This window comes from Gavia stellata, chromosome 1 (genome assembly GCF_030936135.1).
Source record: "Gavia stellata isolate bGavSte3 chromosome 1, bGavSte3.hap2, whole genome shotgun sequence".
Taxonomy (NCBI): domain Eukaryota; kingdom Metazoa; phylum Chordata; class Aves; order Gaviiformes; family Gaviidae; genus Gavia; species Gavia stellata.
The window spans coordinates 109,700,357-109,710,525 of record NC_082594.1 but is presented as its reverse complement, the minus strand read 5'-3'; positions in this window follow the sequence as shown (position 1 = coordinate 109,710,525).

Below are 10,169 nucleotides of genomic sequence, written 5' to 3'. Positions count from 1 at the left end.
AGACCACAACATATATTTTGTACACAATGGATAAATATATTTTATTTTATGTAGGTTGATCTGTGCATTATTATCTGAAAGACAAACTCATCAGCTATCAAGAAACTATCAAGAAGCAGACCAATGTTTGTCTTACAACTGTGATGACTGTTCGGTAAAGGAATAGGAAACATCTTTTCCGTGAATCAGACTGATGATCAGCAGAGTTTTGTTACAAAGACAAATTTAATTAGTATATTAAGTATTTCATACCCACACCAAAAGAAAAGTTTTCTGTCAACTATAGCTGTGTACTACAAGCCTAGTAAAAATGCTAACAAGAAGGACGAGTAATTCCTAGCTGTTACGAAATGCAGATGCCCAAGGGTATACAGAAATGTCACTTATCTTTTGTTACTGCTTTATAATCAGACTTATGCCACAACAGGATCAGAGGAAAAGGAAGTTGGGGGAAACCTTACCCTATTTTCTATGACATTTTCTTTTTAAAATAAGATACAGAAGTGTGGTCAACTTTTGGAAATGGAAAAAAAGAGAGGTTGTCCTTATTCTTTCTGAAGAAGTTTTCAGTCTCTGGTATTGGGCTGGCATGTGTTAGTGAAGCATGAACTGGTGTCACTTAGACTTTTAATTAATTTATAGTAACATACGTATTTCACATCTCTGGTATGAAGCAGTCAGTTTAATTTTGTAGAATACGTTATTACCATTTCGGCACTGAGGAGAGAAAAATCTGAATACTTAGATATCTACCAATCATTGCTCAGTTATCCTAAAACAAAGCCTAATAGGTTAGATGGTTACACAATTTTAGAATTATTTGCTGTGGAGCACTTTTGACCTCAGAGCAGCTTTTTAAAAGCTCGGTTGCTGTATTGCCTGCCCAGTATGATGTGTGAGACTGTGTTGATAACATAGGTATGTTCTTACTGGAAGATGGAAAAATTGATTATCAATAGGGAGGATGCTTTTTTAGGAATACGCTGTTGGACTGCAGCCTTCTGAAGGGGAAGTTACAGTGTCGTTCTTAAAATATTCTACCATGAATCGTTCCCGGTTACAAAAATAAAATAAAAAAACCCCGAAATTTATTCAGTAGCCTTACATTGGAATCTATGACTTGAAGCTAAATAATAACAACAAAGAAAATGAAGGAATTTAGTAGGAACTCTTCATAGAAGGACATCAATATTTGAGGACTGCAACAGACTATTTCTATAGTTCCTGTTCAGACTGCATTTGAAGAAAGAAATACAAAGAAAGTGGGGCATAAAAAGAAGTAAGAAAGAACAATATATGAACAGTATGACAGCAATGTAAATATCAGCTAGGGTCAGGTTATCCATGTCCAGATTATGTGTACTTGGTTTTCTGGTTATTTTGGTTTTGGGTTTGGTTGGTGTTTTGTTTTGGTTTTTTTGTTTTTCCAAAAATATATAGGAATTCTAAAATGAACTGGTCCATTTGGAATCTACTTTGGATATAAACCGGATCATTTTCAGAACATGAATTTGATTTGTTGGGTTATGAAAAACAACTCTATTAAGCCTTTTCCAACACAGAATGAGTGATGGAGGTAAAAAGGAGGGGGAACTGTGGGAACAAATGAGGGCTTATGGGTCCAAGATTTGTGTTCAGTCCTAATAAATACACAAGTGTGAAGCTCAAACAGTAACTTTTTAGCATTCCAGGTATTCAGAGCCTCTAGGCCTCTTAAAATGACTGGAAAATGGTGATGCCACAGTGACAGTTATTATTTGGAGATGAGCTTAGGATGTTTTTTATTTACTTCTTCAATTTATCTTTATTGCTTTAAAACAATAAAAAACTCAAAAAAAGCAATTTTCTGAGGCATATGTAACTCTCCACCTGGAGAAAAACATAATTTGTCCTTTAATTTTTTCTGCAGTATTACTCATAGATTGATTCTCTCTCTTGGTATAAACCTTTGCTGATGGTGTTAGTTCCCTTGTAATATACTTTACAGGATTATTTGATATTACTTTTGTCAGGTAAATTTGGCCTGAATTCAGAATTGTGCTGCAGTCTTTAAACTGATCTAGCAGCAGTGGTTTAAACATCTATTATGATGCACTTAACTGAAAGTAAGTCCAGCTTATGTTGGTTGTAGTTTAACCTTCTCCATTTCTTTCCATTTTCAGGGATTTGATTCCACCTCCTATTACTGGGTTGGTTTTTTTTTTTTTTCTATTTCTGCAATATCCAGAGGCCAAGGTCCTGTTGTGTGCAAGGTCCTGTACAAACATGTAATTGATTGTTAAATTTTCTGGATCAGGAACCATCTCTATCTGAAGAGTCTGTTATAGATGGATGAGGAGAATGGGGACAAAAGGATAAAACAAGCTGTGCTTTCCTTTGCCTGACAATTTCAATCTTTTTCCCCCCATTCTCTGGAAGACTGAATTCCATTTAGCTTTCCTTCGCCCCCTCTTCTCCCTTTTTCTTGTAGATCCTCTCTCTTGCTGGACCCCACTGAACCTCATGCCCATGAGTTCCACCAGCACAGAGTCAGCGAGCTATGCTGCCTTCCCTTTCTTGCTGAGACTTGCTCTCCTGGCTGGGTGCCTCTCTTCCTATCAATCAACCTTTTCTCATTTTCGACCTTGTCCAGAGAATTTGATTACCAGATGTGTGCACTTATTTTCACTCATCTTGCTGCATTTATAGCTGTGTAGCAGTAACCTGTGCATGTTTTTAAGTTAAATGTTCTTCTTGGGTAGTGGCAGGGGACAGGGAAGAGGAACGAAGGATTGTTCATTTGCTCTGTCTCAAGAGTGCACAGAGTTACTTGGGACCAGATAATCCCTCTCTTAGTGGTAATTTTACTAAATGGTTGGATATGCATCTTTATTAACCTCCTAATACGAAGACTGGCAGGTACAATCATTTCCAGACAATATGGTTCATTGGAACATTTATTGTACACTGTGGCTGATACGAGTAGCATGGTGGATAAAGGCAATTATTATTGCAGCACAAGATGGATCTATGTTAGGGATTTTTTCCTTTCATTTTCATTTTGAGTGAAAGCATTTCTGGCTCCCTATTAGACCGGCCGTGACAGGAAAAGTTGAGTGTTACACCTTCTCATCTTGTTTCCTGGTTTGCTGGAGTGTTGTAATGAAATCTCTCAGAAGTTAACGTAGCACTTGAAACTGTGACGCTATTCAGAGTCCAAAAAATAATAATCATGTTCCAGTGGGTGTCATCAATTATCAAGAGCACAGTAAAAATTTAACAAGAAGAATCGCAACACTATCCATGTATCTTGCACTTTGCTTCAGCTGGTTTGAGTTACTTTCAACACTTATGTAAGAGATTTAATAGCTGAAAGCATTTTGCTCCTTGTGGTATTTGTTAGAAATGTAATCTGAACTGCTGCAGTGGAGGAACACCTGATCAAATTTTCAGTGACAAGAGACTGACTGTTTCAGTTTTGAAGTCAGCCTTGACTTTTCAGCATGACAAAACAAAGATGAAGTAATCCCTTGTTGGGTGTTCACAAACAGCAGGGTGTAGCTTTCTAAACAGTGTCGGGGCAATGGGATGCGACACTTGAGCGGGCATGGTTTGTGGCCATGTGAGACATGCAGTGTTTTGAAGCTAGGCTATGTAAATTTCCACGCCAAAAGGCTGCAAAGCATTTTTTCTGAGAGATAAGACAACAGATGACACATATGTCATACATGTCATCTGACAACAATTAAGGGAACATGTTCACTTTTTTCTGTCGAGGTTTTGCAAGATTTGACTGCTGTCCATTGCTTTATTTGCATTTGTCATGTTGAGTTGCTCTATTTTCCTGCAAATGACAAAAATGTATCATGTAAAGGAACTTTCTTGACTGGTTTTAGTCAGCCACACTTGCATTTGAAATATAACCTGGTGGCTGGTACGAAGTATTAAAAGGTATATGCAACATTGTCTTTCTCCTTTACGCACCTTCTACAGTACTTTTTGTGGAACGTGAGGAATTTCTGGTACACTGAGTGGACTGTGTAGGAGAAAAGGAGAAAACAAAAAAGAGCTGGAGTGCTTTCTGAAAAAAATAAATAGTTATTACTTCAAGTTTTAGAATTTGAGGGGAGAAAAAAAATCTTCCTTGCATTTGGAATAGCATGTATGGGAACAATCATGTCTAAACTTTTTTTTTATACATGTGCTTCTGTAGCAAATCTTATTATTTACTCTCTCAGTGTCCATGCATAATGTGCACGTGGGAAAACACGTACCTTTACTGGACAACAATACCCATTGGAGGTTTTTCAGTCCAACTTTAAACGAGTGTGTTTCTTGTTGCTGTGTATAAATATTATCTTTCTTGATATTTTTATTTGGAAATACCTAGCAGGTTAGTCGTGGAACAAAATATTTTACATGCAAATGATGGGCAAGATCAGATATATTCACGGCAATTATTAGTTTTGGTTTACTGCCACAAAAAAGTTCATGATGATGCATAAATCCCATACTCCTCAGTGGTTTTAGCGTTGGTTATTAGTTGGAAAGTGACTTTATATAAATGCTTGCAGCACCTGTAGAAAACAAGACACCTGAAATCAACAGTGGTATTAGTGTTCCTTATCTAACACTACTGATACAGCTTTTCAAACACCATGGGGAAGTATTGTTGCATTAATGAAGGTTGGCATATGGAACAGTTGTATCAAGCAGGGTGAAATCTTCTCACTCATGGTTAGGGAAAATTAAGTTTTGTCATCCCAAGTTTTAGGGGCCAGAATCAGACCTCTGCAGCCTCTAAAAAGCAGGGTGAAAGTAAAAAAATAAGGGCCAGGTGGATCAGAGCTCTTGAGAATTTTCTTCATTTCCCTCCATTGCAAGAGGGAGAACACATACAAATCCATGTGTTACACTTATGGGAAGAAAGTATATGCTGTGTTTCTCATCATCTTTGTATTGTAACAAAATATGTGTGAAAGACACGTGTAGATTTGCGCAATAAGCTAAATCCTCTTTGACCATGGGATAGTTCTCATCATTGTTCTGCCAAACGGAGCAAGACCATTGCAACTGATGATCTCTTTCTTGAGGGATTATGCTGAAGTAAAAAGGGAGGATATGTAATGTCTGCCTCCCGTAAGGGGTTTCAGAAAAAAAAAAAGTGCTGCTGTATCAACATATGGGACAGATAGCATGCAGCACAATCAATGACTATGTCAATTCCTTGATGCACTGACGTTCGTATAAAGTTTACATACTGCAGCAAGCCATAGGCTCAGACATTGCATAGCAACACAGCAGACATTGGTTTAATGCTCTGACTTTAACTTGGGGTGATGTGTTTCATCTCCACAGTCCATTTGCACATCTCTCACATGATTAATGCTAAATATTTCTTGCACGTGACATATGTATTGAAGATTGCTCCTTTTTGATTAAGTTTTTTTTTTTAATAAATTGCAAACTATTGCTTTAGATAGGGGTAGAAATAGAATTATTAGCACAAAACCCCTTGTTACTTAAGGCTTTTATCAAAGTCCTAACTAAAAGCTAAATCACGAGGTGTTGAAAAGGATGCAAGTAATATGAGTTTGTTCCTGAATTTTTATGAGGTTCTTCATATTTTTGTTCATATTTTGTTCCTAAGAAGTTGGAAAAATCTAAATGTTTTAATTGGTGGAAAATGGAACTAAAGCCAAACATGTTAAGTTTTCTAGTGTTTTTGCTTGCTTGAATGTTCTGGGCAGGCTGACGCTTAAAGTGCACGTAATTCTATGCTTGCATTTGGCCCAGCTGGACAGTGATGGCATGAAGTGTCACGTCAAGTAGACTTGAGAGCCCAGCAGGATAGGCAGCATTGCCATCATATCAGAACATCTATCCTGCCACTGCTTCTCTTTAAACCTTTTATTAACCTCCCTGTCTGGAGACATAGGGGTAAAGACAAATTCAGGGCAGTTACGTCCTCCTACCAACGCTGAGATGCATGTTTTCAAAGCATTGTATAGCTAAATCCCTAAACAACCCCCACTGATACTAATGGGAATCCCACAGCGAAATCCCTGAATATCTCCTTGAGCATGTATTCATTAAGACTTCCTCTCCCGCCCTCTATCTCCCACCTCTGTTTTCAAGCAGAGGGCCAAGAGGTCTTTTTGGAAGCAAAACTATTGAACAAGGAAACAGTTAATACAGGTATTGTGTTCTAGGTGACCTAGCTATGCAATTATGGAAGTCCTTGTGGTATGCAACATCTTTCATTTGATGTGGGAGGGTATATCTTAAAGAGATATGGCAAAGAAAGCTAATGGTGTCAGGAGCATTTCCCCCTTACATGGGAGAGGAGCAGTCTGTTCTTACATCATGCCTCAAACCCAGAAGCCAAATATTGTTCAGAGAAAGGCAAAAGGAATTTTATAGACTGTAGGATTAGCCCTCCTTTCATATATAGTTTTAGTGATTACGTTTAATGAATTTTGATATTTTAAGAAAAAAACCTGGATAATGGGAAACCTTATTGCAGAATAATGTTTTGTCAGCTTGCTACAAGAGTTGTATGCATGCTTACAAGCTTGGGGATTTAGATAATTTACCTACTCAAATTTTCCCCTTTTACATTCTCACTGGTACTTACTGTAGCTGCAGGTGAGTTAAAATCTGTATTATTTTCTTATATACAAAATATGTTCCATATATGTTGTATTGTGTACAAGTATAATGAAAGCTAATGAAAATTTCAAGTGTTTTAAGTTGGACTAACACTGAATAGCTTTATTAAATGCTATTTATCTAATTCTTATATAGTGTCAATCAGGCTGATTCCTCTTTTTGCTCTAGATCTATTCACAGGAAGGAGAATTTAGGATATGAATGTTTCATTTCTAGTTGCTACATTTTTAGCTTCATATCTCTGGATTAAAGTCCCATCTGTAAAATTGCAAAGGTAACAGCCATACCTTTCATGAGTATTTTGAGGATAACTGCATTAACACTGTATAATACTCAACAAATATATCAAGATATATTATTTATACAAATAACTTTTTTTTTTTTTCCTGATTGGGTCATTCTACTTAAGGTCCTTGGAAACAGCTACCGAGGCTTATTTGGCAAAGCAGGAATAGAATAATGTTTTGAGCAACATTTGCACTGTATTTTCTGATTCGATGCTTGCTCTGAGCCTTTAGTTTTTCTTTTGCATAAAGAGCTTTTTCGTCAATTGAAATGAAAAAAGAAGCTTTGTCTCAAAATGATTCACACTGGCCATATGTAGTCCCTCTGCACATCTTATTTCAGTCTCCCTTGGCTTTATTTATTCTTAGGACAAGTTACCGATGCTCAGAAATAACTAGACTGGAAATTAGTTTTGAAGTATGCCACTACTTGCAACCTGGTCCAGCGTCTCTCTGGGCAGGTTCCTGACAGCTGTAAGTGGCACCAGTAGATAGGTCCCACAGCAGGGTGTTGCTGATCACGGGCACAGATCTGGGTTTCTCAGGCAATCTCCCAGGTGCAGAATCAGTTTCTGATAACACTGTTGTTCATCAGAGCCTTGCAGATGGACCACGTGGGCTATGAAACTAGGGTGACAACTGTTGAAAATACCTCAGGTGATTGGTCATCCTTTTGCATAACTAACCTGGCTGTGGCAGCTCAGTTTTTATAGCTAAATCCTTCAGGAGAGCAAGTAATGCAAGGTTAGCAAAGAAACGTCTTAGGCATGTCCACGTTACTCCCAGATAAGTTAAAACAAAGAAACAAGCTAACATCCTAAACAGTTGTGGGGAACAGCAGAGAATCCTGATTTTTACAGCACATGTTGCTCAGGCCAGAACATCTGATGAGGCAGAGACTCCTTTGACTTTCTGTCCAGGGCACAGGGAATCTTGAGCCCTTTTGAGGCAACCCTTGACTTTTTCCATCAGGAGACCAGGGTGAGAAACTCAGCCACGTGCCTCTAGAGGCATGAGGCTTTCCTAACCCTGTATAGAGAAGCCTGCTCACTAGAAGAACTGGGCCAGCCTCTGAATGGTCAAGAGCAGCATCCCTCTGCTGGGAGGGACAGTGGGAGCCACACAGAACCAGTATCTTAGTTTTGTGTCCCCTTGTGCATTTCTTAAATCACATGCCTTGTGCATTACATCCAAGAACATACTAATTTTGTCAAGGATAGACTTGTCAAGGATTTCAGCACCACCTATGTGGTTAAATCAAGGAGCAGGCTATGATACAGACTGTGGCAGTGAACATTGCAGGGAAGATTGCTGTTGCGTGGAGTGCACAGTTTGACTTGGGAACAGTCCAAATCCTTTCACAATTATCAATATGTTTCAAACAGCAGCTTATACTGAATACGCCCATATTTGTACTAGGAAACCTATAATTTATTAATCCTAGCTATTAAAGTAATACATAGGAGTCTTTGATTGACGTCTGGCTCTGCTTCCTAAGAATTATGCAAAGGGGGAAGACCTAATGTAATAGATATGCAAGTATTCTCCTTGGTAAAAAGGAAGTGTTTAGGTATCCTCACCTGCATATTCCCATGGCTATGTATCTGGGCTTGAGTCAGTCAACCTCTTCCGTCTTTTGCCAGTTAAAGTAGGCATTATTTTAACTGTTGTTCCTTTCCTCAGCAACACGCTTGTTTGGAGGAGTTGAAAAGGCTGGGCTGCAGTCTGACTACCTGTCCGTGCTCGGACTTGTGGGCCTGGGTAGAGCAGCAGCTGATAGTGAAAGCTGTTTCCACTGTTTCTGCTCTCAAAGGGTTGTCCTGCTCCTGCGTCGCAGATTCATAACTGGGATAGTAACCTCTTAGATCACCTCAGCAACTAATTGCCGGAGAAGTCAGAGAGAGCGAGGTTTTGAACAGTTCTTGTAAGGGTTTTTCTTTCTACGTCTCCAGCTTTGTGGAGGCAAGACAGCAGCAGGGGTTTCTTGTATCTGTGTACAGAAGGAATTTAACTATTGGACAGAAAATGGTCATTATACATGTTTTGTCCTGAAGGCTGACTAAGGATACCTGTCCGCGGCAAACTAAAGCACTCTGGAGAGGAACCTGAGCTTGGGATGAAAAGCCGTAAGCACTATAGCTACTTCACAGCAGTGCTTCACACAGGCAAACTGGTCTATGTGCGTTCATTTAAGCATACGCCCAGTCAAGGAAAAATGTATATGTGAACTGTTGAAATTTTTCAGTCAAGAAAAAGGCAACAGTGCACACTGGGTGCGGGTGCCCCGGCGCTGGCAGGGGCTGCAGGGCGGCCTCTGTGAGGAGAGGCCGGGGCTGCCCCGTGCCGGACACAGCCGGTTCCAGCCGGCTCCAACCACCCACCGCAGGGCACGGCTGAGCCCCGCAGCCACGATGGCGGCGCCTCAGGGAAAGCCTGGGTAAGGCAGGGCAAAACGCTGCCCGGCAGTGAGGGGAGAAGTGTGAGAAACAGCCCTGCGAGCACCAACAGGAGAAGGGAAGGAGGTGCTCCAGCCACAGGAGCAGAGATTCCCCAACAGTCCCTGGAGAGGACCACTGTGGTGCAGGTATCCACACTGCAGCTTGTGGGGGACCCCACACTGGAGCAGGTGGATATTCCCTGAAGGAACTGCAGCCTGTGGAGAGCCCACACAGGAGCAGGTTTATTCTGAAGGACTGCTGTCTGTGGGAAAGACTCATGCTGGAGCAGGGGAAGAGTGTGTGGAGGAAGAAGCAGCAGAGAGGAGCTGTTATGGACTGACCGCAACCCCTGTTCCTCATTCCCTCTCTGCCACTGGGGCATGGCAACGAATTAAATTACTTTTCCCCAAGTCAAGTCCGTTTTGCCAGTGACGGAAATTGGTGAGTGATCTCCCTGTCTTTATCTTGACCCATGAACTTTTCTCTTATTTTCTCCCCTTGTCCTGTTGAGGAGGGGGAGTGAGGGAGTGGCTGGGTGGCATCTGGCAGCCAGCCAGCGTCAGCCCACCACAATATAAAATAATGTCGTAATGATATTGTACTGCAAATGGTGCCCAAGGCTGCGTATTTTTCTGTGGCACTGCATTTAGCAGTGTAGACATGCCCAAGAGGGATGGCAGGTACTGCTGAGAGGATTTTGTAGACTGGGGCTTTCTGAGAGAGAAAAAGATTGGACTGCTTCAAGATTAGTTTTGTTTGAAAGGTGAAGGTAAACTCTGAGGATGGGATTCAGTAA